Here is a 26,131-nt window from a genome sequence, read left to right on the forward strand (position 1 = left end):
ATCTAGTCCTTGTAATATCGACATTTAGTAAAATATGAATAGATTCCTGACGTATACTCCAAATACTACTGCAATCCCATGTAAACACTGGAGCCTGGGTACGTCTCCCTTGAACTTCCTCAGCTATTACTTCCTCCACATTTTTAGGGACTATCTTTTCTTTTTCAATTGGACAACCATTTTTCAATTTGTAACAATGACCACAGGTATCAACTGCATGCTCTAATGTATTTTGTTGAAAATAGCTTTTTCATTAAAAAAACGGTTCCGTACTAGAAGTATTCTTTTATTCGCTGGAAAATATTTTACAAAAATGAGTTCTATTTACAATTCTTTTTCTTTTACATTTGTCCTTCATAGACCTCATTATTGTATTTAAAGTTTTCAATCTTTTAATAATTAAGATAAACAATTTTCTTTTAAATTCAAATGATTTTTCAATAACACTTAGAATCTCCTGTTTTTGTTTGTAAAATGCTGATCTCCTTTTATATTTTTGATATTTTTTAGTAAACTTTGGAGTACTCTACTTTTATGCAATCTTTTTCGAATTTCTAAAAATTGTTTCTTCCTGTTTCCAACATAATTCTTGTTCTGATAATCCAATTTTGCACTTTTTTGTGCATTTTTCTTTTCCTTTCCTTTCACTGTACTTGTTCTAACTCTCTCTTCTTTATTTTATGAATTTGAAACACTCTTTAAATAAAAAAAATCTTTACTTCTCTCACCAGAAAGCTTTTTGTTTCAGGATCCATGTTGTACTTGATGTAATTGCTCTTTTACTATTTTCTTTACGTAGGTATCTTTCCTTCGTTCCCTTTTTCTTTGCTGTTTTCTTGTCATTGTAACTCTGTCTTAAGAATTATGCAAACTGTAAAAAAAGAAAGGTTTTGAAAACAATTTAATATACTCAAAATGATTATATAAATATATTCACATGTATAATTATAAAACACATACAAAGAGACTACATCAATGATTAGAGCAGTGGTACAGTGCTACCTGCATAATTGGAGGAGTGTATGAGTACTGTGTAAGATATTAGAGCACAGCATTAGTAGTGCACATGTGATTGTGGAACTGCATAGTTAGTACCTGTATCAATGCATGAGTAAATGGCTAGTGACTAAAAGATTACAATACTGCAAGGAGAGTGCCCGAGTGCTTAGTTATTGGTGGACTGATTGGATAAATAGATAGTGCTGGATGGGTGATTGGGGAAGGGCATGGGACTGACAGGAAGATTCCTAGACTGCATGGGTACTAACTGGGTATTTAGAAGAGTGTAAAAACAGTATGTAGCTGGTTAGAGGTCTGCATGTATAGTGCACAGAATATTGCAGCTGTACTTCTATGAGTAGCTAGGCCATTCCATAAGTACACAACTAGTAACTGGAATAATTACAGTGCTGCAAACAGAGTGCATGGTGAATTTATAAGTGCTTAGATAGTGGCGGAGTGATTGAATAAGTAGATAGTGCTAGAAGGGTGATTGAAGAAGTGCCTGGGGACTGACAGGGGGATTCCTAGTTTGCATAGGTACTGCCTGGGTAATTAGAGGAGTGAATCAATAGTATGTAGCTGGTTAGAGGTCTACATGGATAGTGCACAGAGTATTGTAACAGTGCGTGTGTTAGTGTCTGGCTGAAGACGGCTGATAGACAGAAACCGGTCCTAGGATGCTTGATTCCGGTCCAGGGAAGACATGGCTTGCCAGTTCGGGCTGGACTGTTCCCATGAGGCACAGGGTCAAGGCTGATTTGCATATGGCCATGTCTGAACTGGGGTGGTGTGGAGTGCAAAAAAGATGGATTTAGGCCCAGATCTCTGTACTGGGGTGAATGTATGACATTGTTCTGCATTCTGTCCATCAACTGTTGTTTTGCATTTGTCACCCCGAGTGGGATGGGTATACTCAGACGTGAGTCCCATGCTCTCCACACCACTGGAGTCAAGCTATCCTGGCTGAAGACGGCTGATAGCCAGAAACCGGTCCTATGATGCTTGATTCCGGTCCAGGAAAGACATGGCTTGGCAGTTCGGGCTGGACTGTTCCCATGAGGCACAGGGTCAAGGCTGATTTGCATATGGCCATGTCTGAACTCGGTGGTGTGGAGTGCAAAAAAACGATGGATTTAGGCCCAGATCTCTGTACTGGGGTGAATGTATGACATTGTTCTGCATTCTGTCCATCAACTGTTGTTTTGTGTTAGTGTCTGGGCCATTGCATGAGTACGTGACTAGTAGCTGGAATGATTACAGTGCTGCAAAGACAGTGCATGGTGATATTATAAGTGTTTGGTTACTAGTGAAGTGGTTGGAGAAGGAGATATTGCTGGATGGTTGATTGGAAAAGTGCATGCGGATTAACAGGCAGATTCCTAGACTGCATGGGTACTGCCTGGGTATTTAGAGGAGTGAATCACTAGTATGTAGCTGGTTAGAGGTCTACATGGATGGTGCACATATTATTTTAAAAGTGCTTGTGTTAGTGTCGGGGCTATTGCATGAGTACGTGACTCGTAACTGGAATAATTACAGTGCTGCAAAGACAGTGCATGGTGAATTTATAACTGTTTCGGTATTTGCAGAGTGGTTGGATAAGTCGATAATGCTCTATGGTTGATTGGAAAAATGCATGGGGAGTGACAGGGGGATTCCTAGACTGCATGGGTACTACCTGGGTAATTAGAGGAGTGAATCAGTAGTATGTAGCTGGTTAGAGGTCTGCATGGATAGTACACAGATTATTGTAGCTGTGCTTGTGTTAGTACCTAAGCCATTGCATATCTACATGACTAGTAACTGGAATGATTACAGTGCTGCAAAGAGAGTGCATGTTGAATTTATAAGTGCTTAGGTATTGACGGAGTGATTGGTTAAGTAGATCGTGCTGGATGGGTGATTGGAGAAGTGCATGGCGACTGACAGTGGGATTCCTAGACTGCATGGGTACTACCTGGGTAATTAGAGGAGTGAATCAATAGTATATAGCTGGTTAGAGGTATGCATGGAGAGTGCATGGAGTATTGCAACAGTTCTTGTGTTAATGTCTGGGCCATTGCATGAGTACGTGACTAGTAACTAGAATAATTACAGTGCTTCAAAGACTGTGCATGGTGAATTGATACGTTTTTGGGTATTGACGGAGTGGTTGGATAAGTTGATAGTGCTGTATGGATGATTGGAAAAGTGCATGGGGACTGATAGGGGGATTCCTAGAGTGCTTGGGTACTATCTGGGTAATTAGAGGAGTGAATTAATAGTATGTAGCTGGTTAAAGATCAGTATGGATAGTGCACGGAGGATTGTAACAGTGCTTGTGTTAGTGTCTGGGCCATTGCATGAGTATGTGACTAGTAACTTGGAATGATTACAGTGCTGCAAAGACAGTGCATGGTGAATTTATTAGTGTTTGGGTATTGGTGGAGTGGTTGGATAAGTAGATAGTGCTCGATGGGTGATTGGAGAAGTGCATGGGGACTGACAGGGGGGATTCCTAGACTGCATGGGTACTACCTGGGTAATTAGAGGAGTGAATCAGTAGTATGTAGCTGGTTAGAGGTCTGCATGGATACTGCACAGAGGATTGTAGTAGTGCATATGTTAGTGCCTGGACCATTGCATGACTACGTGTGTAGTGCTTGAATGATTACAGTGCTGCAAAGAGAGTGCATGCTGAATTTATATGTGCTTGAGTATTAGCAGAGTGATTGGATAAGTATATGGTGCTGGATGGGTGATTGGGAGAGTGTATGAGTACTGACAGAGCGATGGCTGCACTGCAAGGATAGTGCTTATGGGATTGAAGCAGTACACAAATCTCTGCTGCTACTTTACCATTTTACAACTACTTTTAATGTTACACCTAGCCAATTACAACACAGGAACCAGTCACATTTCTCTGCTATAAGTCTCACTATATTCCTGAAAACATAAATGGATATCTATCTACCACAACACTATATACACCTCATAAATTCACAGAACAAAAACCAAACCATATGTGGCATATTCCAACTGTACCTCTCTAGAGACTTATAAAAACTAGTCTCATAACTAATACCTTAACTCAACACATGCACTTACAATTCGAAAGCAACACCTAAAACTATGCGGTATGCTACAAATGTACATATCCACACACTAAAACAAACTACCATAATCAGCAATCCCTATTCCAAAATACACATAATACTATGCAGAATCTATATTAAATAACATTTAAAAACATTACAACAAACTGCAAAAAACATTCCTACATTTCAAAATATATCTCAAACTTCAAATTTCATAATTTATATTTTATCTTTAAAAACAAAGGCACCATATACTACACCTCACAAATTTATAACTCACCTTTCAAATTGATTTATAGATTATGAAGTATCAGAAAGTCAGAACCGATTTACTTATGCACACAATCAATATAATGCACTGCTCTTAGAAAAACCAGTAACGGCAAATTTTCCATCTCTTTCTCTACACATATAGATGTAAATAACAAATAACATTCCTTCCCAGATTATTTCAAATTCTAAAACACATTTCTATTGGTTACACATATCAACCCTTGCCAAATGACTTCTAACTGAACCTAAAATACTGGTATTTTCTGGAGTCGCGATTGCACCGTGCACTGTAAGCGATGGCACCGCGTACCTGTACGAGAGTTCAAAAATATATTACAAATAATGTTGCCCCTTTTTTATAATAATACGTTACTTCTAAAGATAGCACTAACTTGGGAAATCTCACTGTAATAACATATTACATTAATATTTATAACGAATTCACATTTTAATGCCACAGTTAACTTTCAAACCTACCCCCATTCTCCTTAATGCCTGTTTCCATAACAATAGTTCACGGAACACTCAAATGAACTCACAGGTTGCAAGTTCAGCACACATTGTTGCAAATACAAACAGCAAGTGTGCTTGACTTTCCAAAATATGAGCTTATTCTATCTAATGTACCTTTCAAATTTTTTTTACTAATCAATAAGAAACATGCTTTTCAAATACAGAAACATCCACCCTACTTTTCACTAAATAATGTTTTTAAACAGCCAATCATTTTCTTTTTTTTTTTTAAACTGCATCTTGTCCACCATTTTAGATACCTCTCATTCTACCAACTGCCTACTTCAGCTACGGAAATCTTTTCAGTGCATCCAGACTTCCCTTCAAGATGCTTGGAGTGTGGACTGGGGGACACAGCTATATTTTCTGGTGCAAAAGGTATGCTGAACACAGAGGTATTGACAAAGATTTAACTTTGCAAAATGTGAATAGTAAATGAATTGGACAAAGAGGATTAGAGTGGCACCAATTGATGCCTTTGGTTGAAACCTTTTTACATCTCCAACCCCCTGATCTCATGATTGTGCACTCGGGTGGCAATGACCTAGGCACATTGACTGGGGTAGGTCTGGAAATGCTAATGAAGGACACCTTTGCAGAATTTATGTTGCTTTTGCCTCAAACTCCCTTTGTATCCTCTAACATATGACAAAGACAGAAATAGAAGTGGTCCAATCAATTCTGTTCTCAGATTCAGATAGGTAGAAAAAATATGAATAAAGCTGTTTCTACTTATCTCAGAGACCATAGTATGGGCTCCATATACAACAACAATCTGCATTTTGATATGGATGGCATCTACAGGAGTGATGATGTACATTTCACAGATAAGGGAAACAGAGTCCTTCTCAACAACCTAATGCGCTGCATTGGCACATGTAGCTACAAAAATCTCCAAATAAATACAAGGGCTCTTTTTAGAGCCACCTAATAACCCAACATATAATTTAGTTTTTGAAAAAAGATATCTATTTTTCTTGCTTGGAATCGTGCACCCAGCGCGACTTAAAGCCACGCACCCATCGCGTTCACAACGGGGAGAGGGCTGAGAACCGCGTACCCATCGCGTGCACACGGGGGGCCACACTGGGATCCGCGCACCCATCGCATTCACATGAGGGGTTGCGCTGAAAGCTGCACACCCATCGCGTTCACACAGAGGGCCCCGCTGAGAGCCGCGCTAGGGTCGTGAATCCATTTTTATTTTTTTAAAGATCCGCTTTCACTAATTTACATTCGCCTTGGGGACCCCATCCGCAAGGCATGCCCACATGTACATAAAAAAAAGAACAAACGTGAGGAGGACCGCGTGCCCCCCCTACAAGGCCACATCTGGCCCCGGGGACCCCATCCCCTGGGGTCAGGCCTCTTCGTTGGGGACCATGGGGGGAACCCCAATGTCCCCCACAGTCCCTGCCGGCTCCCCGCCTCCTGCAGGAGCGGCATTACTTTTCCACACGGGGAGCTGCTGACATGCAGCTCCCCGTGCTTTGGTTTTTGAAAGCGAGAGCAGGGATATCCAAAGCAAGTTTGCTATGACAACACTCCCAGCCTGCCATAGCAAACAGCAGTGTCCCGAGGGTGGGCACTTCGGGACACTGCAGGAGCCGGCCCTGGGGGGTGGTGGTCCCCAGGGCCATGGAGGACTCCAGGAATGGTGGTCCCCAGGGCTCAGGAGTCTGTAACGGACCCCCACATTTACATAGTTAGTGCCCCAGGGAGGTGGTGGTCCCCGAGGCTCAAGCCCCACTCACAGGTTTTTCTGTTTTTAGAATGAGAGCCCTGAGGGGGTGGCAGTCTATGGGGGCTGCGGGGGCCCCTGCAGGCCCCCGCTATACATTTTTTGCATGCCCCAAGGACCTGCGCACCCGGGGTCTTAAAAATAACCAAGAGCTGGAGCCCGCGCTTCATAAAAAAAAAAATGTCATCCGGATTCGTGCACCCAGCGCGAGTTTGGCCGATTTCTTTTTAAATAAATGCATTTTTTGGGCCTGGGGTCCTTGTGGGACTCCCTGAGCAGGCCTAGGAGGTCAGGGTGTTTTTACCCTGCCCCCTTTTCTTATTTGTCATGCTTAATTCTCTCTTTTATTGTGACTCAGTTCTACAGAGTCACAAGATGGCTGACAATACTTGCTGGTTTGGAGTGTTGACAGCCAATTAGAATAAAGCTCGTGGTCGGGAGGGGTCGCGACTCCACCGCGGCCATAGATACCGAAACTTTTATTTTTTTAATTTCTCAGCAACTACTGAACGGATTTACATCATTTAAAAAAAAGGTCACTTTCTGCACCAAGCACTACATTTTTGCCAAGCGGGTACCTCCAGGAGGCGCCACAGAGCTGCGTTGCAGAGTGGTGTGAAAAGGGGCGTGACCTCTGAACACCTCTCTGCAACACAGCTACCTGGCGCATACTGGAGGTACCTGGTGGGCTAGTTGGCCCCCAGGGACCCTCAGGATTGAAGAGGAATTAATTCCCCAACTTAAAACGCGCCAGAGGGCGTGTTTGCACACGTCACCTCAGGCCCGCCCCTTTCTTTCACCACTGTGCAAACGCGCCCCCTGGCGAGTTGTAAGTTCGGGAATTAATTCCCCATGAATACTGAGGGTCCCTGGGGGCAAACTAGCCCACTAGGTACCTGTAGTATGCACCAGGGAGCTGTGTTGCAGCGAGGTGTTCAGAGGTGTTTAGGAAGGCTATAGCCGTGCCTAAAGGTTGAATCGGAATTAACATGGTGAAAATTAGCCTTTGAGCACCCCTTGGTTCTCGCCCCCACTTGGCAGATCACCCCGAAACTTTTAAGAAAGCAGCTGAAGTGAGTATTGTATCAGTTTTGAAAATTTCATGAAGATCTGCACATGAAAAAATGCTCTTCCTATGGAAACTAGGTTGTACCTATAACTACCTACTGGTGACAGCCAGTAGGTAACATATTATCTACTGGCAGTTGTCAGTAAGTAGTTATAGTTGGGAGTATGTTTACATAGGAAAATAATTTTTGCCTTGCCTATAACTTTGGTGCTTTTCGATGAATCTTCACTACATTTTTCAAATGAAGTGGCATGTTGAGTCTTGCTGTGCATGCAAAGTTTCAGGGTGATCCATCAAGCAGGGCCTGAGAAAAAGGGGGTGGTCAAAAAAATGGGTTTCCCATGTTATTTCTCATAGAGTCTTTTGGCACGCCTCCAGCTCGAACTGCTAGACGGAAGAACACTAGATTTAGCAGAAAGATAGATTTTATTTCAGATATCAGGCTTATTGTTTTTTTTATGTAGATCCATTCAGTAGCTTTCGAGATATTAAAGGAAAAACAAATCTTATATCTGGGTGGAACCTGAGTACTGATTTCATGGTGATATCTGATTGGCTTCTAACACTTCAACCAGGATGTGTTGGCAGCTATTTGGTACCAACATAAATGATAGCGCCCCATTGAAATGCATTATAGTGAATGGCAGGTTTTTAGGGTCACAAAAAAGAGAACGCATAAAGGGGGATAACAGCATTTAGCGCCACTGTAAAAAGCCTACTACTGTAAACTCATGAATCATGTTTGAGAAGAAACAGTTTTCTCATAATTTTCCCATTTAGGTTATAAAAGGTGCTCAAGAAGCTAAAATGAGAGCATATTTTCTGTAAATTCACACTATCTTTCTGATTACGCACAATTTTAAAAATCATAATACACAACACATTTACTGATTAAAGACATGGAATGCTGAAAGTGCACTTTACACATGTTAGCAACAGTGATACATGAAATTGAGACAAGTGTGGTAGAAGCACAGTAAATGCGTGCTTTAAAATGCAAGATAAAGAAAACATACATACAAAGCAATACTAATACATATAAACAAGTTGCAATAATGAGAGTTTCTTAGGAATATGGGGCCCGATGTAGGTAGGCATTTACCGGTCGGTAACGGACGAAATCGGCCGTTACCGACCGGTAAATGCCTTTTCCAATGTAGGGGGCATGTATTTACAGATTCTGCATTTTTACTGAATCTGTATTGACCGAATCGGTAAAATTACTGAATTGGTAAATACTGACTCGGTAAAAATACCGAATCTGTAAATGCAGATGTAGGTGGCGCTTTGAACAGTGCCACAGGCCCCTCAGAATTCGTTATTTACCATGTAATACTATTGCATGGTAAATAACTAATTCAGGTGTACATGCACATCTGCGCATGTACACCTGTGCCATGTGACACACAGACACACACAAGCCTGACATCGGGGTGCTACAGGGTGTCAAATGACACCCCGTTCCCCCTGGCAGGATTCGGTATTTACCGATTCAGTAAATACCGAATCGGTATTTGCCATTGATTCCTACGGGCTTCAAGGCCCATAGGAATCAATGGCAAATACTGATTCAGTATTTACCGAATCGGTAAGTACCGAATCATACAGATTCGGTAATTTAAAAAGAAAAATTACCTACATCTGCCTACTTCCAATTTACCTACTCTTAAATACCGAATCGGTATGATTCGGTATTTAAGAGTAGGTAAATCGAAATTACCTACATCGTGCCCATGGGGTTTATTAATGTTTACAGATGAAATCAGGCTGTTAATTATGTTGTCTAGTGTTTATAATTCTTTTTGTTAGAATGCATAATTTAGAAAAGTCAGTGCAAAAATTTGTAGAAAATAGGTACGATCTTGTAATTTCACATAGAAATACTAGAGATTCTATAGTTTATAAAAGAATGAAAATACATTTTGTAGTATGAACTTAGAAAATTATACACTTATACGAATGTTGAGAAAAATTGTGGTAGTAGGTTATTTCTATCGTTAGCTATTTCAGTGTGATAATTTTTGGTAAATGTTCTAGATATTTCCTATTTTTGAATTCAGTTCAGTTCAGTTCATAAAGCTTTATTCGGTACATATCAAAAATGACCATAAAAGCATAAGGTAACATAGAATCATGAACAGGCAAAAGATACAGGGGAATTCAGTTAACACACAACATTTTAAAACATCATACTTTTCCTAGCATGAATTGATTTGTATAAAAAGGTAGCAGTAAAAAAGCATACATCCATGTTATGCATATTAAAAAGCAAATTCATAGCCTCGTTAACAGTACGGGGTCCATATTTTACAAAGATGGGTTTTAGATAAACAGAGCGGTAGTTCCTATAAAGGTTACATAGCAAAAGAAAGTGCAAAGTGCATTGTTTAGATTGGCTGTCACAGCAACATAGCCCCTCCGGATGTTTTTTCGGATACGGGAAAGCCACCAAATGATGTACTAACCCAAGCCTCAACCTCGTAAGAACAAATCTATGCGAGGGTCTGGTCACCTTTCTTAAATATAATTGAAATCCCTTGTTACCCACAAATTTATTGTAAACCATACAGGTTGACTTTAGACCATTGCTGCTCGCCCTCCTCTCTGCCTTGTAGTTCATGAATATGCACTTCATCTCATGTTTAGACATTGCTACAGCAGCATATGGGTCAGCCAAAATATTTATATTAAACATTTCCTGGAAACTATCTATTATATATTTTAACCAGGGGATCTTGGAATGGTTATCCAGAGAGAGGCAGTCATTAATTACAGATCTGTTCATTGCTGTCTCCTCTTTTTGCCAGATCGAGCACCATAACATTAATGGTCTCAGGGATATCAAGTCTGACAAATGATTGATCCCTAATTCTCTATGGATTAATTCAGTGGGGGCGGAATTTGGTAGGCACAGGAGTTTCTTGAGGAAAGCATTTTCCTCAACTTTCAGGCAACCATTAGAACAATGTCCTCAGACCCCGGCCCCATATAAGGCAATTGATACACATCGTGATTGATAAATCTGCAACATGTCCCTGATGTGTCTATCGCCTATCTTGGCCGCGAATCTAAAGACCCCATGGGCATTTTTGGCCATTTTGGCACATACATTGGTAAATTCATGTGCCCAAGTTCGGTCACTAGCAAAGGTGATTCCCAAGTAACAAAATTTGTCAACTTGGAGCACTCTCTGTCCATCAATAAAAAAGCTATGGGATCTCCGTCGGCCACCCCCATAGATCATGGTATACGTTTTGGTTTTATTTATAAGCAGTTTCCTATCCCTGAGAACCTGTCAATCAGACGTTGGAGGGCGATGGGAGTTCTAGACAATAACACGGCATTGTCCGCATATAACAATACCGGCACGTCTAGACAGTTAACCTGTGGAGCATCGGCACTAACTGTTTTTAAAACTAAATCTACCTTGTTAATAAAAAGTGTAAAAAGCAGGGGTGCAAGGACACAACCTTGTCTTTTACCACTCCTGACCTTAAATTTGGGAGTGCAGTCCCCAATTACGCCATAACGGACACTGGTTTGAAGGTTATCGTATAGCCGTGCTAAAAAGAAAATAATACCTTCCGGTGCCCCAAGTTCAAGCAGCTTCGCCCAAAGGATGGAATGATTCACCAAATCGAAGGCACTGCTTAAATCTGCAAAGCAGAGGTAGAGAGAGCCCTGTTTAGCCTGGGTATGCTTCCCAATAAGCAAATCTAAGTTTAAACACTGGTCTAGTGTTCCTCGCCCTTTCCTAAAGCCATACTGAGTGCTGGCCCTTTCTCCTCAGCCCATTCCTCCAACCGTACCGGCAATATCCTGCTCATGATTTTAAAGGAGGTGTCCAACAAAGGAATGGGGCGGGAGTTTTTAGCATCCCCCCTGTCGCCCTATTAATAGATCGGGATTATGATGGATTCCCCCCAAGTCCGTGGAACTCCATTGCTCACGGCAGCATTAAATACAATAGTTAACACGGGGCTCCACAACTTCTGGGCAGTTTTATACACGTCGATGGAAACCCCATCCAGCCCTTGGGCCTTCCCCCCTTTACTGGCATTAATGCCTTGTTCCACCTCGGCAATAGTAAAATCCAGAGGGACTATAGGCCAGAAACTATCGTTAACACAGTGGGGTTGGCAGACTTAAATATAGTAAAAAAATGAGCTACCCATGTCTCACTAGTAACATTGATGTGAGTTCTGGAGCCATATCGTCTTTAAGAAAAGGAGAGTTAACTGTTGCCCAGAATAATGCGCAATTCGAAGTTTCCGCGGCCTCCGTCAGTGTTTCCCAGGCCTCTTCTTGTAACTCTACCTTCCTGCGCTTAAGGGCTACTTTATAATCAAATCTCAGTTGGCTTACCGCTATCTTATCTCTCGGCCTGACTGCTAATGCCTGCTTTAATGCGGTTAGCATTGATGTACAGGGTAGACTGTGGACAAATAGGTATATATATATATATATATTTTTTTTTTTTTGTTCCAAGACCTTTATTAAACAGATGCGTGATAAAATAACACAGCGTAAAGCCCACACCCTTAATATATAAGGCCGGCAGCGTTCTGTTTTATGCGAGCATTTGGCTGTCACGCCCCGGTACTGTGGTGTTACGTTATTACACAGCAAGTCGCCTACAACCACTGAGGGCCGGCCACGTTTATTATGCTATTTTGTCTCGGTATTTTACCTTCCTGTAGTGCAAACATTAAACATCAAGTCAACTTAACTGGATCATTCCACTACTGCTCTCCACAACCAGTGTATAGTGTCGCGGTAATTCAAATGTGATGCCAAAGATACATGAATACAGTAATAAGAAACAATAGCCACCTGGAATACACTTAAACCTCACTGTGCGCATGCAAGTACGTTGTTAGGTATGTCCAATAGTTTTTAGGCCGGGACCTAGGTGGCAACATTTCTTCGTACGTACATAGTGTGTCTTGACAATAAACCAAATCTCTCAGCCATTGTTTAGTTGACGGTGACTTTTTGCTCTCCCAGTGCATTGATACCTGTCGTTTATCTAGTAACAGTGCCACCGCACAGAATCGGCGTTTCGTCGCTTTCACTGCACCCAGTAGTCCCAGTAAGCAACAGCGTGCAGTACATTCTACAGTGACTCCCACCATTTCAGACAACATAGATACCAACTCAGCCCAATATTGTTGTATCCTTGGACATTGCCAAGCTAAGTGTATAAAGTCGGCTGGATCATATCCGCATCTTTTACATTGTGCATCTTCACGTAGGCCAAATTTATGTAACCTGGTTGGTGTGTAGTATGCCTGATGGATATATTTGAAGTGAATAATTCGTAGGTTGCCATTTGGTGTAAGTAATCTCGTCAGTGTGCATGTGACCTCCCAGTCTTTATCCGTAAGCGGTATGTCTAGTACCAGGTCCCATCTTTCCCGTGCACGTATAGCCTTGTGACCGATTTCTGACTGCATTTGTGCATAAAGTCGTGATACTAGATGCTTAGTGTTTGGTGAAGTCAGAACAAACTGTAGTGCTTCTAAGGTAGGCGGTTCTTCCGGGAACGTGGTATAGTGTTGCCTGATCGCGCCTTTCAGTCTGTGTATTGTGAATTGGAAGAGCAAAGTGGGGTTTTGTACGAATTCCAAATCTTGTTCAGACAGGAATACACCGTCCTTGTATAGATCCCCCATATTCACTATTCCCACCCGTTTTAGTAAATTCATGCCCACTGATTCCGCTGTAACTGAGAGATTAGGCTGGTAATGTAACGGTAACGCTGGAGCGTAGAGTGGGAGTTTGTTCGCTAATCTGCCCAGTTGTCTCCAAGCTGCATTTGTAGCATCAATAGTGTTAATGTCTGTGCTATGTAATGGAGGTCTGTTGTGAGTGATGATGGCATCGAGTGGGACCGGACTGGCATCTCCCTCCTCCACCGCTACATGAGTTAGATAAGGCATTGGGTGATACGAATAATTTGCATAATGTGCCTGTGCACAGAGGTAATATAGCAGTAAATCCGGGACTCCCCATCCTCCCCTTGCATATGGCAGTGTCAGTACAGACAGTTTAACGCGCGCTTGTTTACCCGCCCAAATCAGTTGTAGCACTAGTTTAGTCACCCGATTAAATACTTCCTTTGGTAGCGGTATCGGTATATTGTTGAATAAGTACAGGAGCTTAGGGAGAACCACCATCTTAACAATCGCAATGCGGTCGGCCAATGACAGTGGAAGTTGGATCCACCTCTTGACCCTATCCTCCAAATTGTCTATGACCCTGCCGTAATTTGTTCTAATCACCAGTTCCGGGTCTCGATGGAACCAAATTCCTAGATAACGCACTGGGTCTGTGTGCCACTCGAGTGGGTATTCACTTGCGTGTGGCGTTGTTGTGTCTGTTAGTGGGAATATCAGGGACTTGTCCCAGTTTATTTGTAATCCAAAGAAACCTCCGAATTTGATATACAACCGAAGTAGCGGATCCAGATTCGTGGCCGAGTCTCGTGCATATAGAAGCATATCATCGGCGTACAGCGAGATATGTAGCGGTCTGCTGGGGAACTGGAGCGCCAGGTGATGATTCTTCTGCCTAACCAAACATGCTAGAGGTTCTAGCGCGATGGCAAAAAGGAGGGGGGAGAGTGGACATCCCTGTCTCGTCCCGCGTTTGATATTAAAGGCATTTGATACGTAACCATTGATTTTGACTCTAGCAATAGGCCGAGTGTACAGTAATTGAATCCATTGTGTAAACATGGGGGGAAATCCCATTCTCTGAAGGACTGTAAACAAATATGACCACTCAATGTAGTCAAATGCCTTTGCAGCGTCTAACATCACTGCCACCGCTTTAGTCGATGGTGTGAGGTAATGTGAAACTGCGAACAACGACCTAGTATTATGCGCCGTATTCCTCGAGGGGATGAATCCAGATTGGTCCGGAAGAACTAGATTAGGCATGAGCGGTTGTAATCTGGTGGCTAGAATTTTGGCAAGGATTTTGTAATCCACATTACAGATTTATAGACAAAGGCCTAAATGAGGCGCAGTCCGTCTCGTCCTTGCCTGGTTTGAGCAATGCAATGAGCATAGCTTCCCGCAATGATGCCGGCAGTATCTGAGCTTCATGTGCATCCCCAAACATGGCGACTAGTCGGGGGGCCAGGAGATCTACGTATTTCTTGTAGAATTCACAAGTGAATCCGTCCGGCCCTGGGGCCTTGCCGTTCGGTAGTGACTGGATCACCTCAGTGACTTCCTCCACTGTGACAGGAAGGGCCAGGTATTGTCTTTGTGTGTCCGATAGCCATGCGATAGCGATATCATCCAGGTAGTCCAGAGTTTCCTGTTTTGTGGCCACTGGACATGACGTGTACAGCTCACCGTAATTTTGAACAAAGCATTGCAGAATGCCCTGTTGATCCGTATAAGATACACCATCCTTCCCCTTCACGTGCGTGATGATTGTTGACTTACGACCTGCACAAATTTTAGCCGCTAATATCTTCCCCGGGCGTCCTCCCTCCCCGTATGATCTTGAAATTAGCTTTTTACTGAGATATTTGATTTCATCCGCCCCAAATCGGCTGTGTTCTGTTGGTGTGAGACCTCGTAGTGTTTCTCCAGTGCTTGCAGTTTGGTTTCACATCTGGATATTTGTGTTCTAATATCACGCAATATCCCTGCGGTGGTACTGATACACACACCACGTATAGTGGCTTTGAACGCTTCCCACAAGAGGCCTGCGTCTTCAGTGGATTCCTCATTTAGAAGAAAATATTCACGGATTGCTTTCTCGATTGTGTCTGCATAGATTAAATCTGTGAGCGCTGCGGCATTAAATATCCAGCTGTATGGAGGAGGCGTGTAATTGGGGATGTTCAGGGACAGCTTAACCGGGTTGTGATCCGACAGTGTTTTAGGCAAGTGTGTGATCGCGCTAGTCCACAATAGTGTATCTTCTGACCCCTACCAGTAATCTATACGTGACCAGCTGCCATGTGCTATTGATGTGTGCGTGGCGTCTTTCGCTAATGGGTGGCGCGCTCTCCATAAGTCTTTGATGTTTAATTCAGCTATTATATCGTGTAGTTTGTTGCGGGCCCGTGTATGATGTTCGATCGCGTTACCCGACCTGTCCATGTCATCCTTAAGTGCAATGTTAAAGTCCCCTCCCCACAACAGAGTATGTGTGTCTTCAGGACAAAGTTGTTGCCAGATCTCATTAAAGAAATCCGGGTAGTCCGTGTTGGGACCATATGTGTTGACTAATGTCACCTGTCTGCCCCTCACCCTGCCTTTTAATATGATGTAGCGACCATTCGTATCCACCTTGACCGCATCAACAGTAAAATGCGTGCCTTTTCGCACCAGAATGGAAACCCTCTAGCATAAGAAGAATATTTGGAAGAGTGTATTGATTCAGCCCATCTTCTCCCGACCTGGGTGTGCGCATGCAGGGCATCATGTGTCTCTTGAAACATAACTATGTTTATATGCCATCTGTCAAGTGAAGCGAAGATTTGGCGAATTTTCTTGGGATTGGTGTATCCTCTAATGTTCCATGTTAAAAGATTAAGTAGTTTGGCACCTATATCTGTCCCAGCCATGTGAGTCTGTAGAGTGCTCCAGGTACGTATTCGTGTGTGACCCAGCCGAATGCCTGCATAGTACAATGTATCAACTGGGCGTTAGCATCACAATGAAAGCAATATATACAACATAAACGGAAGTAGGCAGTGCATCTCAAGCAGTTTGATCCATAACTGGTAACTTCAGACACCCCCATCCACCCCCCACCCACAACAGCAGCCCAATCCTGCTAAGTCCATACCTTATATGAACATTCCCATTGCATAGAACTGTGTTGGGGAACTCCCATGTGGGGATCCGCCTGAGCAACACGTCTCCATCCGAACTAGCGGATGTGGACGGACTACAATAATAACTCTCTTCATGCGTCTGTGAATTAACAGTAGGTGGTTACCTAACATTTAGTTACAATATAATCAGCATTATGTCAACACCTCCAGTTGCAAATACCCTTTACGAGCCATGTTCCAGGGGTAGATCCAGCATAATCAACTGTCCCACAAAGAAGGACAATTAATACCAAATGACCAAGGACCGACTTCCCGCATACAAGTGCAACACGTGAGATGGGAGCAGACCCGTAACTGCAACACAGAATTGACACAATTGAGTGCGCCCCTACCCTCCGCCCTCCCTGTGCGTGAGTAACAGGTAATGTACTGTAGTTGGCGCATTCGTTATTAAGCCTGTGATTACGCACGACGTCTACGTTCGTTAGTCTAGGTTATTATACTGTTGCACCCACATTGTAGTCTAGTTTCAGACAAATCCAGTCGTTTCCACCGTATATCATTAAGTTCAACGATGTCTAGTTCTGTGGCTCGGTGGAAGCTGAACCTGAGTGTAGAGTACAAACCCCTTGCGTTAACCTGCGTTCACATTCCACATCTGACCAGTGGACCGTACCCCATGCAAGAAATTGCCTTCAGTGCGTTTTGGCCATTTTTTGCCGTACGTGTCTGTAGGTTAAAGTCTCGTGTCAACTACTTCCTGTGTGCGACTCACCCAACTGCACATATCTGTAGATCAGCATAAGCAACTGTTCACAGTGTCGGGCTTGCCGCTGTCAGTGAGTTTCATTCGCCTCGTGATTTCCTGTGGGGTGGAGTCGTGCATCTTACTAGGCATAGCTAGATCTCTTTTCCATTATGTGGACTTTTGTGGCAGTTGCTAGGTATGACATTTCACTCTATATCTTCCTCTTGGTCGGTGTCCCTTTCATTTTTACGTGAGAAAATGATAGTCTTGATAAAGTCGTTGGCCGCCTTAGGGGAGTTGAGCAACGTTGATTTACCTTTCCAAGACACTTTCAGCCGTGCAGGGTAGAGCATAGCATATTCTACCTTTAGGTCACGTAGCTTAGCCTTTGCCGTGTTGAATTCTTTACGGGCCTGTTGGACCGCTATTGTAAAGTCTGGGTAGAACTCTAATTTGTAGTTTTGAAACGTAAGGTCCTTGTGTTCGCGAGCCAGTCGCAGAATCATGTCCCTGTCGCGGTAGTTCAGTACTCGTGCCACAATTGGCCTGGGTGGTGTGCCTGGCGGTGGACGTGGTGCCAAGGTGCGGTGGGCCCGTTCCACGATAAACACCTGGGATAGTGAGTCTTTTCCAAAAAGCGTCGTACATAGTTCCTCCACATACAGTTCCATTTTCCCGGTGTTTTTAGATTCCGGTACCCCCGCTATGCGAATATTATTGCGTCTCGATCTAGCTTCCAAATCTTCTGACTTAGATTTGATGACTACCAATATCTTCTCGAATCCCGTGCATTTGGACGTGCTTGTTCGTGCTTCATCCTCCACAGCAGAGATTCTTGTTTCCGCTTCGTCCAGCCGCTCGCCGTGTTTGTCCATTTTCGTTGCCATATAGTCTACCCGGGACGTAAGATGATCCAATTTGCCATTCATGTCTTGTAGTGTGGATTGGATAGACTTCAGAATGGCTTCCATGTTACTCGCTGTTGCACCCGATGTTTCCACTTCGGTATCTGAGTGTGATGCGGGTGTCCTGGTGGTCCTGCGGGTGTCGAAGCTAATCTTAGGTTGCTGCTTGTCTGGTTTGCCCATCTTGTGCCTAGCCTTGCCGAGGTGTCACAGGGCGTGGTACAGTGCAGTAGGCTGACTGTATTAGGTCAAGTATGTCGAACACCGCGAGTGGGAGGTATCGCGGCAGGGGATTGCAGTGGTCTGTGGGTCAACGCCTGTACATGGGTCCGTCGCGCTTAGTGTAGTACAAAACGTGTGGTTGCTGTAGGGTTGGCACACGAACATAACTCACGGCCCAGTAGCGGCCTCCAAGCTAGCGCATGTATTGCAGAGGTCTCCCTCCTGTGCACACAATTTACAGATCGTGCTCGATGTGTCTCACCCACCTAGACCGCACCGCATGTCTCACACGCCTTGATTCGGTGGTTGTATATCCCTGCGTGTATTCTATTTCACAGCTCGCACTGTAGTGCGTTCCTTATGTTTCCTTCGCACGTCCGGGAAAGAGCGCTGCATCACTTTGCCAACAGCCCGTCCCCTTGCATTAGCAGTTCAAGCATTGTTCATCGACCACGGACTTCGGTTGTGCTACATATGCCACAGTTTGTTAACAGGCCGCGCACAATGGAGATTGTGATGGCAGTCGCACCCTGGCACTCTTTCCTCGCTTCATACAGCAAAATACCTGTGCCGCATCGTCCGTTTTAATGTGACGCTCTTTGTTGTGAACTCGGATGCTGAAGGCGTGTGTCACCAGTAGCCTCGAAGCACTTCTAATGATAGGTTAAGGAGATCCTGTGGCCCATGACCTCCGCCATGTTGATATGGTGTTTCGCGCCTCTTTTCCTGCAGTCTTCTCGGCTAGTGTCACAGACACTGCGCTTCGCTGAGTGTGTCCCCACAGTTAGACACCGTGTTTTGGGTGACTGTTTGTGCTTGGGGGGTATGTAACATCGTTGAGGAACGCAGTTTAGTCAGGACATGTGCATGTTGGCAGTACACGAGGAGTCGCCTAGGCTGGGGCTTTCTCTGTCGTGACTTGCTGTGCCCCCCGGCAGTGTATGGTTAATACCACTGCACCATAGCTAGCTTGGTATCTTCCGGTGTGGTGTGGTGCCCGGTCATGACGCTGCTGTATTCAGTGGGCGCCGCCATCTTGTGTATTGTCTTCGCGCCAATATCTTACTTGCCACTTTGCCGATATTTTAATCGTTTAGCGCCGTTACGGGGCTATGCGTTATGGGCGCAACATTCGTGGGTGAATAGAAGCTGATCGCGTGGCATATGAAGCTCAGTCCTTTTTATGCATCAAAAGGCAGCGGGTGTCCCAGCCTCGCATTACATGTACAGCACACCCACGCTTAGCGTGTATTTAGAGCCCTCTGGTTTTATGAATAATTGGAGGACCCATGCGCCTTACCGCTAGCGTGTGACAGATTGCAGCCATAACGCTCCGTTATCGCACAGAGCCTCCAGGAACACTCACGCGACCGTTGCAGAGTCTATCAGGTCCGGGGCTCAGCAGCCGCCATGTTGCTCCGTTCCCGCTGACCTCCGGAGCTTCAAACTTTCTCAAAGTCTGATATGATGTCCTGCAGCTTGGGACCCCAGATTTTCCACTATCGTTCTCCACCTGTTTAGCTTCCTCAGGATGTTTCGCAATCACATTTTCGGGAGCATAATGTGGCTGGAATAGCACGATCTTCAGTCCGTCCGGCGGAGCTGCCTGTTCAGACAACCATTCCGCAGTGCGCCCTCTAGCGCCCCCCCGACAAATAGGTATATTAAAATCACCCACCCAGATAAAATAAAAAATAACATTTTCCCCTGCAATCAATTCACCTAAAGCGTCCTCTAAATCCTTCACAACTTGGTGCCACGTATTATCAAAAACATTATTATAAAAATTAATTAGGAGAACATTGCGGGCTTGTTTTTCTAACAGCCATAATAGCTGTGAGTGAGCCCCGACCTTCAAATACCTCATTACAATAATAGGGAGATTAACAGATACCAATGTCACGAGGCCTCCTTTGGTTCTACCAGAAGCTGAGCTCACCGCTGGTAGATTGTAGGAGACGTGGCCTTCATAACTAATCAAATCCTGACACTAGGTTTCCTGGAAACAAATGATGTCATAGGAATTAATAAAATCTGACCAACCCAATGTGTCTCCTTTTGAGGGTAGTCCAGCAATGTTCCAGCTAACTATTGAACAATGGGGGAGTCGTATCTCTTTGTTCATCTGGATGGCAATCTGGTCCGGGTCAGTGGCTCCCAACTGCTCACCCCCCTCAATTTGCATGTTGATCGGGCTGAGCCTATCCTGGGTTACATTACTAGCTTCAGCCACATATATAGCCCCTATCTCTCTTATATTACCCCTCTCCATTTCAGCACTTATGGGCCTAACCACCTCAACCATAACAGTGTGATTCTGATTAAGTCAATCATTTACGTCTAAGGTGCTCAGAGATTGATATCGATTGGATACAGTCACCTGAAACATACTGGGTACATCATGGTGTGGGCGTAAATCTCCAATTGGTCCAACACTGTTTTGATACATTAGGTGGCTATGGAAATAGCCAAGGGGGCGTAGTGTGATACCTTGTTCGTTATGAGGTAATGATGATGCTCTAATCAAGGACGTAGTAGCAAAGTGAGGATTTTTTAAATTTATAATAACGCAGTCTCCCTTAATATTTTTAGTCGACTTCCCAATCCAGTTGACCCTTCTCGTGGTTAGGATCTGGTTGGATAGAGCCACCGGAAAACCACATTGATTGTTAAGCCACGAGACAGTTTTGTTTTTAAGTGATTCATGGGTCTCCGTCTGGTTTAGGGACAGATTTTCTTTCAATGGTGGAACATTGATTAAGACGGCCACATATGGGGCACAGTCAGGGGGAAGATTTATACTCTTACTATGCTCAGCATATTGGGTTATTTCCCCCCCCCCCGGATTCTGGGACTGTATTACTCTTTTCTGTATCAGGATTTTGCCCATTCAACTCTACTATGGGTGCGTGAGCCCTCCCATTACTGATTGGAACTTCGGGGTTAACCGTTTCTCCACTTGCATTGCTAACCCGGCAATTCTCCGGGGCTTTCACTTGGGTTTTTAATAATTCATTTTGAAGAGAAATTTCAGCCCCAACCCTCTTAAACTCATTAGTTAAGTTATCCAGTCTATCGGATAGGGGTTTAATAAATCCTTCAATTTTGGCAACAAAGGTGGTCATAAGTTGCTCAATCTGTATATCATTTGATACCACTGAATTAGTATTACCCAGATGGTCATCTACAGAGGATGGAATCACTACCGTTTTTTTTTCACCCTGGCCCATGTTAATTGGGCCTTGCTTGGTTTGAGTTTTCCTACAGCCCCTTCTGGTTCTTGGAACAGATGATCCTTGTATAGATGGATTTGGGGTAGCAGCAGACACAGAATGCATCTCAGCTAAACGGATTTGTAATGAAGTGTCTGTGCTGACATTCCCCCTACTTTTTTCAGGTGATACCAGGAGGGCTGCAGGTGATACTGTTGGACTACCCAAATCGAGCGAGAGTCGTCGTTCTGCTCTAACTGTTTGATCATTAATGACACTCACAGCTCTCACAAGATAGTTATCAAGGGTAGAACTAACATGCTCAACTGGTGTTTTACATCCCTTACGCCGCGACATTATGAAGAGAAAGGGTATTATACGTTCTAAAAGAAAAAGCCTATGAAATGAACCGTATACACAATACTAAAATATGTTAGATAAAAATAAGAATGGGTGCTGTACATAGACCCTTAACCAGTCCGGTCCGTGTAAGTAGAGTTCAAATAGTCCTTACCCGTCGGGCAGTTATGAACCAAGGGTCCTGGCCCAGCCCAGCCTCTTCAGTCTCGGACGGGCTCAGACGGGCCCGCCCTTGGCCCGGGCTTTGCCCGGCATGCCCCGCGACATGGCGGGCCTGTGAGGGCTATATGCGCCTCCTGGCGCTGCTGCCTGCATCCTCAGAGCGCGCCGCGCGGCTGAGGCTACCTGGTATTGTAGTCCCGGGGCACCGACGGGCTGTTGGTGGCGTCTTTGACTCTCGGCGGTGGCGGCAAACAAAGGTGAGTCCCCCACTACAATTCCGCTATTAGTGTGACTCTTGGCGGTGTCGGCAGGGCGCTGCAGGTTCCCTCCTGCTGCTGATACAGGCTCCTATATTTGATATGATTTACAGCTTAATTCATTTAATATGTGTGATGCTAACTTAAAGTCTTTTTCGAAAATGCCTTTTCTCTAGTGCTGATCTTTCCCCGACTTAATATAAAAGACTATTTACAACTAGTGAAATGTTGTTTTATTTGTTCTGCACATGTATAAACCCTGACATTCCTAAAGGTTTCTTCAATGTTCAAAGTGAAATATTCCTGTTATTAGGCCTTTGTGGACTCTCAAATCTTTTGTTTCTCATGACCAGCATGGGAAAGCAGCTCACTGTTGCAAGTGCCCTAGGTGACAGTATGTGAAAATGGGCATACAACTGTCTTCCGATGGTGATGTGATTCTACATCACTGGAATTTGCTAGAGACTTTATAAAAGAAGAAACCCCAGAGGTGCAATGAAAATGCCATTCTGATGTGTTCTACTTTATTGCAGGTGCCACAAATTTTTGCTTCTTGATTCAACACCATATTTGTTCTTTTCCCCTTACAAGGGGTTGCTATGCTGATTGATTGTTGATGATTACTAAGACATTTTCCCATAATTTTGACTACCTTGCTGAAGCTACAGGCGGTAGCTGATACACTGAACCCTTCTTTGATAAACCATTTTATTTGTAATTTACTTTATTTCTTTGTTTATACCAATGGACCCACCCTTAATAAACTTTAAATCTGAAACCTTTCCGATTCCGTATAGAATTAGAGCTGTTGGACAGCGAACTGTAAGCTGTGATATTCTTAACTGAAATTATCAAAAGACTGATAATGGCTCTACATTTTGGATCTTTAATACAATAACCAAATTAATCTAATACCTGTCTGAGTCTATTATAGAGTCTTGATGGCTCTACCATTTAAACCGTGCTATTTTACAAATTTGTTAAATGCGTTGTAGAGTGAATCAGTGATCTCTGTCAGAACATCAAGTTTTACTTCTTTTGTTCTGTGTTTCCATTGTAGAGTTCTAGTCTGCATAATTCTTGCCTGAGTTGACTACTTCAGGAGGTGGGGTGTTGCTATTCTTTATTCCTACATCAATCGTTTTAAGAGTGGTGTACCTAAATATGATCTCAATTTTGTGAGGTGGCTGTTAATTAATGGCCCTTATTAGACAGCTAACGTGGTGATTTGGCTAACCTAATTTCCAAACCTCCCTTCAGCGGAGAAAGATTCATCAGAGGACCATTGCCTCTGTAGTAAATAGAAATGCTGCAGATTGTCTAATTGTAAAGGGGCCAGTACGGTTAGAGTAGTAAGGAGATTGAACCTTTAATAAAATATTTACTGCTCTTGCGCTGCAACAAATCTAAGCCATATGAAAATTAAGTCTAACATTCTCCATAAACCATGTGCTTCCATTAGGAGCAGCGGGTCAGTTGATTCCCTTGTTTTCTAGTGCAGCCTTCCAGATTTTTCAAAAGACTAACTAGAGTGCTAGCATTGGTACTTATGAAAAAAGTATGACACACTTGAAGCAATGTTGATTTAATCAAATTGCTAAAACCTAAAACATTTCCTATAGTAAGGAACAAGATGAGGGGGTTCAGTTTGTACTAGAAATTATGGTTAACCCAGTAGAAAGAAACATTAGGTCACATTTCATGCGAGTTTTCAAACATCTTCCTCCTCTATTTCGGGAAACATTCTTTACAACGTAACTGGTACAACGCGGTACCGTTATGACGCAGCTTTAACAACGAAAGTCGTTACAACGACTTTCGCTGGAGGGCACTCTAGGATAGGGGATAGTTTAATTTACTATCCAACACCTTCCCTACTATCCACGGGGACTGGTGTTGGAATAGTAAATTAAACTATTCACTATCAGCGCCCGCCCATCGCAAGTCGTTGTAACGACTTGCGTTGTTAAAACTGCGTCGTAAAGGGACGCGTTGTAACGGTACGCGTTGTACCGTCATACATCCCTCTATTTCATTAAAACATTCTGACATGCAGACTGAAACATGCACTTTCAACACTAGCAGCAGACTACCAGTTAACTCCCTGGTGATCAACAGCTTTACTACAGTGTTCTAATGAGCAACAAGAGTGCTAACATTCGGAGTTGATGCCAAAAGTGTGGCACATCTGAACGCCATCTTGATGGAATCAAAGGTGAAAACTGAATGCATTTTCTACTGAGGATACTGCAGTAAATGAGGAAATTAGGGAACTTCATACCATATAACTTTCCCAAGATGTCCACCAGAGACAAAAGAGCCCAAATATAGCACACATATCACCCAAATGTAGCTCAAGAATAGCCCAATGACAGAAGTGTACAAAGCAATTATTTGTTTAGTTTTTTTGCAGTTTTATTTAGCGCAAATTTGATCTGAAGGTATTGGAATGCTTTACATCAGCACCAGTTACATTACACAAGGACACATTCATTTTGGTTTTAGGCATGCTTTGTCCAGAATCACGAAATGTCAAGCTGACGATGAAACTGAAACCTGGTTCCCCAATTGCAAAGTCTGCAGCTCTGGCCATAACACCACATCCTCTCCCTTAAGTGTAACATATAATCAAGTGATCAACTGGATGAAAAAAACATAAAGATTGCAAATTATTTAAAAGTGGTTTGTCGCTATTTGAGAACTCAGAAAATATGTCCTCATTTCAGTTGTTTAGAGAACTAACCCTAATTTCTAGGGGAGGAAGGTGCAGAGTGACAGGACTCCCAACACTAAGGGGTATTCCCTTTTTGCTTCTAGCCCAAAAGGTAATACAGAACAGATGAAAATGTCCATTGTAAATATTTGGAAGAAAGCATGGAGAATAAGGAACTCGAAGATGGTGGCCTTTCCGTGAAGGAGACCCGCTCTAGTTGTTATGAAATCCCAAAGTTCAAGATTCTATATGAAGCACTCGTCTCTATGAGGCGACACACTTCACTGTAGTGATGGTTTGAGTACCAAACCACCTACCTTCAACTAGACGTTTTAGTGATCTAGTTTGCGTCGAGTGCGTCAAGTCTTAGTGACTTGTCTCGGTAGTTATGCTGGCGATATGTTACCCATCGGGTTCTGTCTTGAGAGCTATTCCAAGAAAAGGAGAATTTGGAGAAAGTCTTCCTCCGCACATGCTCCTACTGCTCCTGAGTTTGCCCTTCTTGACGGAATCTGCACCCTGGAGCTTGCAGGCTCTTCTTTCCATGTCACAAAGAGAGCAGTGTTCCTCTTTGAGTTACACAGAAAGCGGCAGCGGAGTAGTGTTTCTAAACTGTATTTTCTACACAACGCAAGTCAAGAATTCAGACTGATTCGTAAGACTATTCATTCCTTGAAAACAGAGGTGGTTTCCACTCCAACTGCCCATTGAATCTATTCTTCCTCCAGAGAGCAAGTTAAATACACTTTTTCTACATTACAGCAACTATTTAAAAGGTCAAGGTATAATAATATCAATAGTCTGAAGAAATAGTTTGAAAACCAAGAACAGAAGGGAAAAGAAGTACTTACCAGAGTTTCCATTTCTCTCAGGATGTTCTTAAACTGTAAGAAAAGCAAAAGGACACAAGAGCATTAATTTATTTGAGGAGTGGAAAATAACCTACTATGACAAAATAAATAAACCTAATATGTTGGAAGATTTCTAGAAACAAATTGGCTCTTAGAAGAAGAGAAGCTCATGTCTTGGCTTACTGGGTATGTTGGTGTACATCGGTTTTTACCAAGAGTA

This window comes from Lissotriton helveticus, chromosome 3_1, assembly GCF_964261635.1.
Source record: "Lissotriton helveticus chromosome 3_1, aLisHel1.1, whole genome shotgun sequence".
NCBI classification, from domain to species: Eukaryota; Metazoa; Chordata; class Amphibia; order Caudata; family Salamandridae; genus Lissotriton; species Lissotriton helveticus.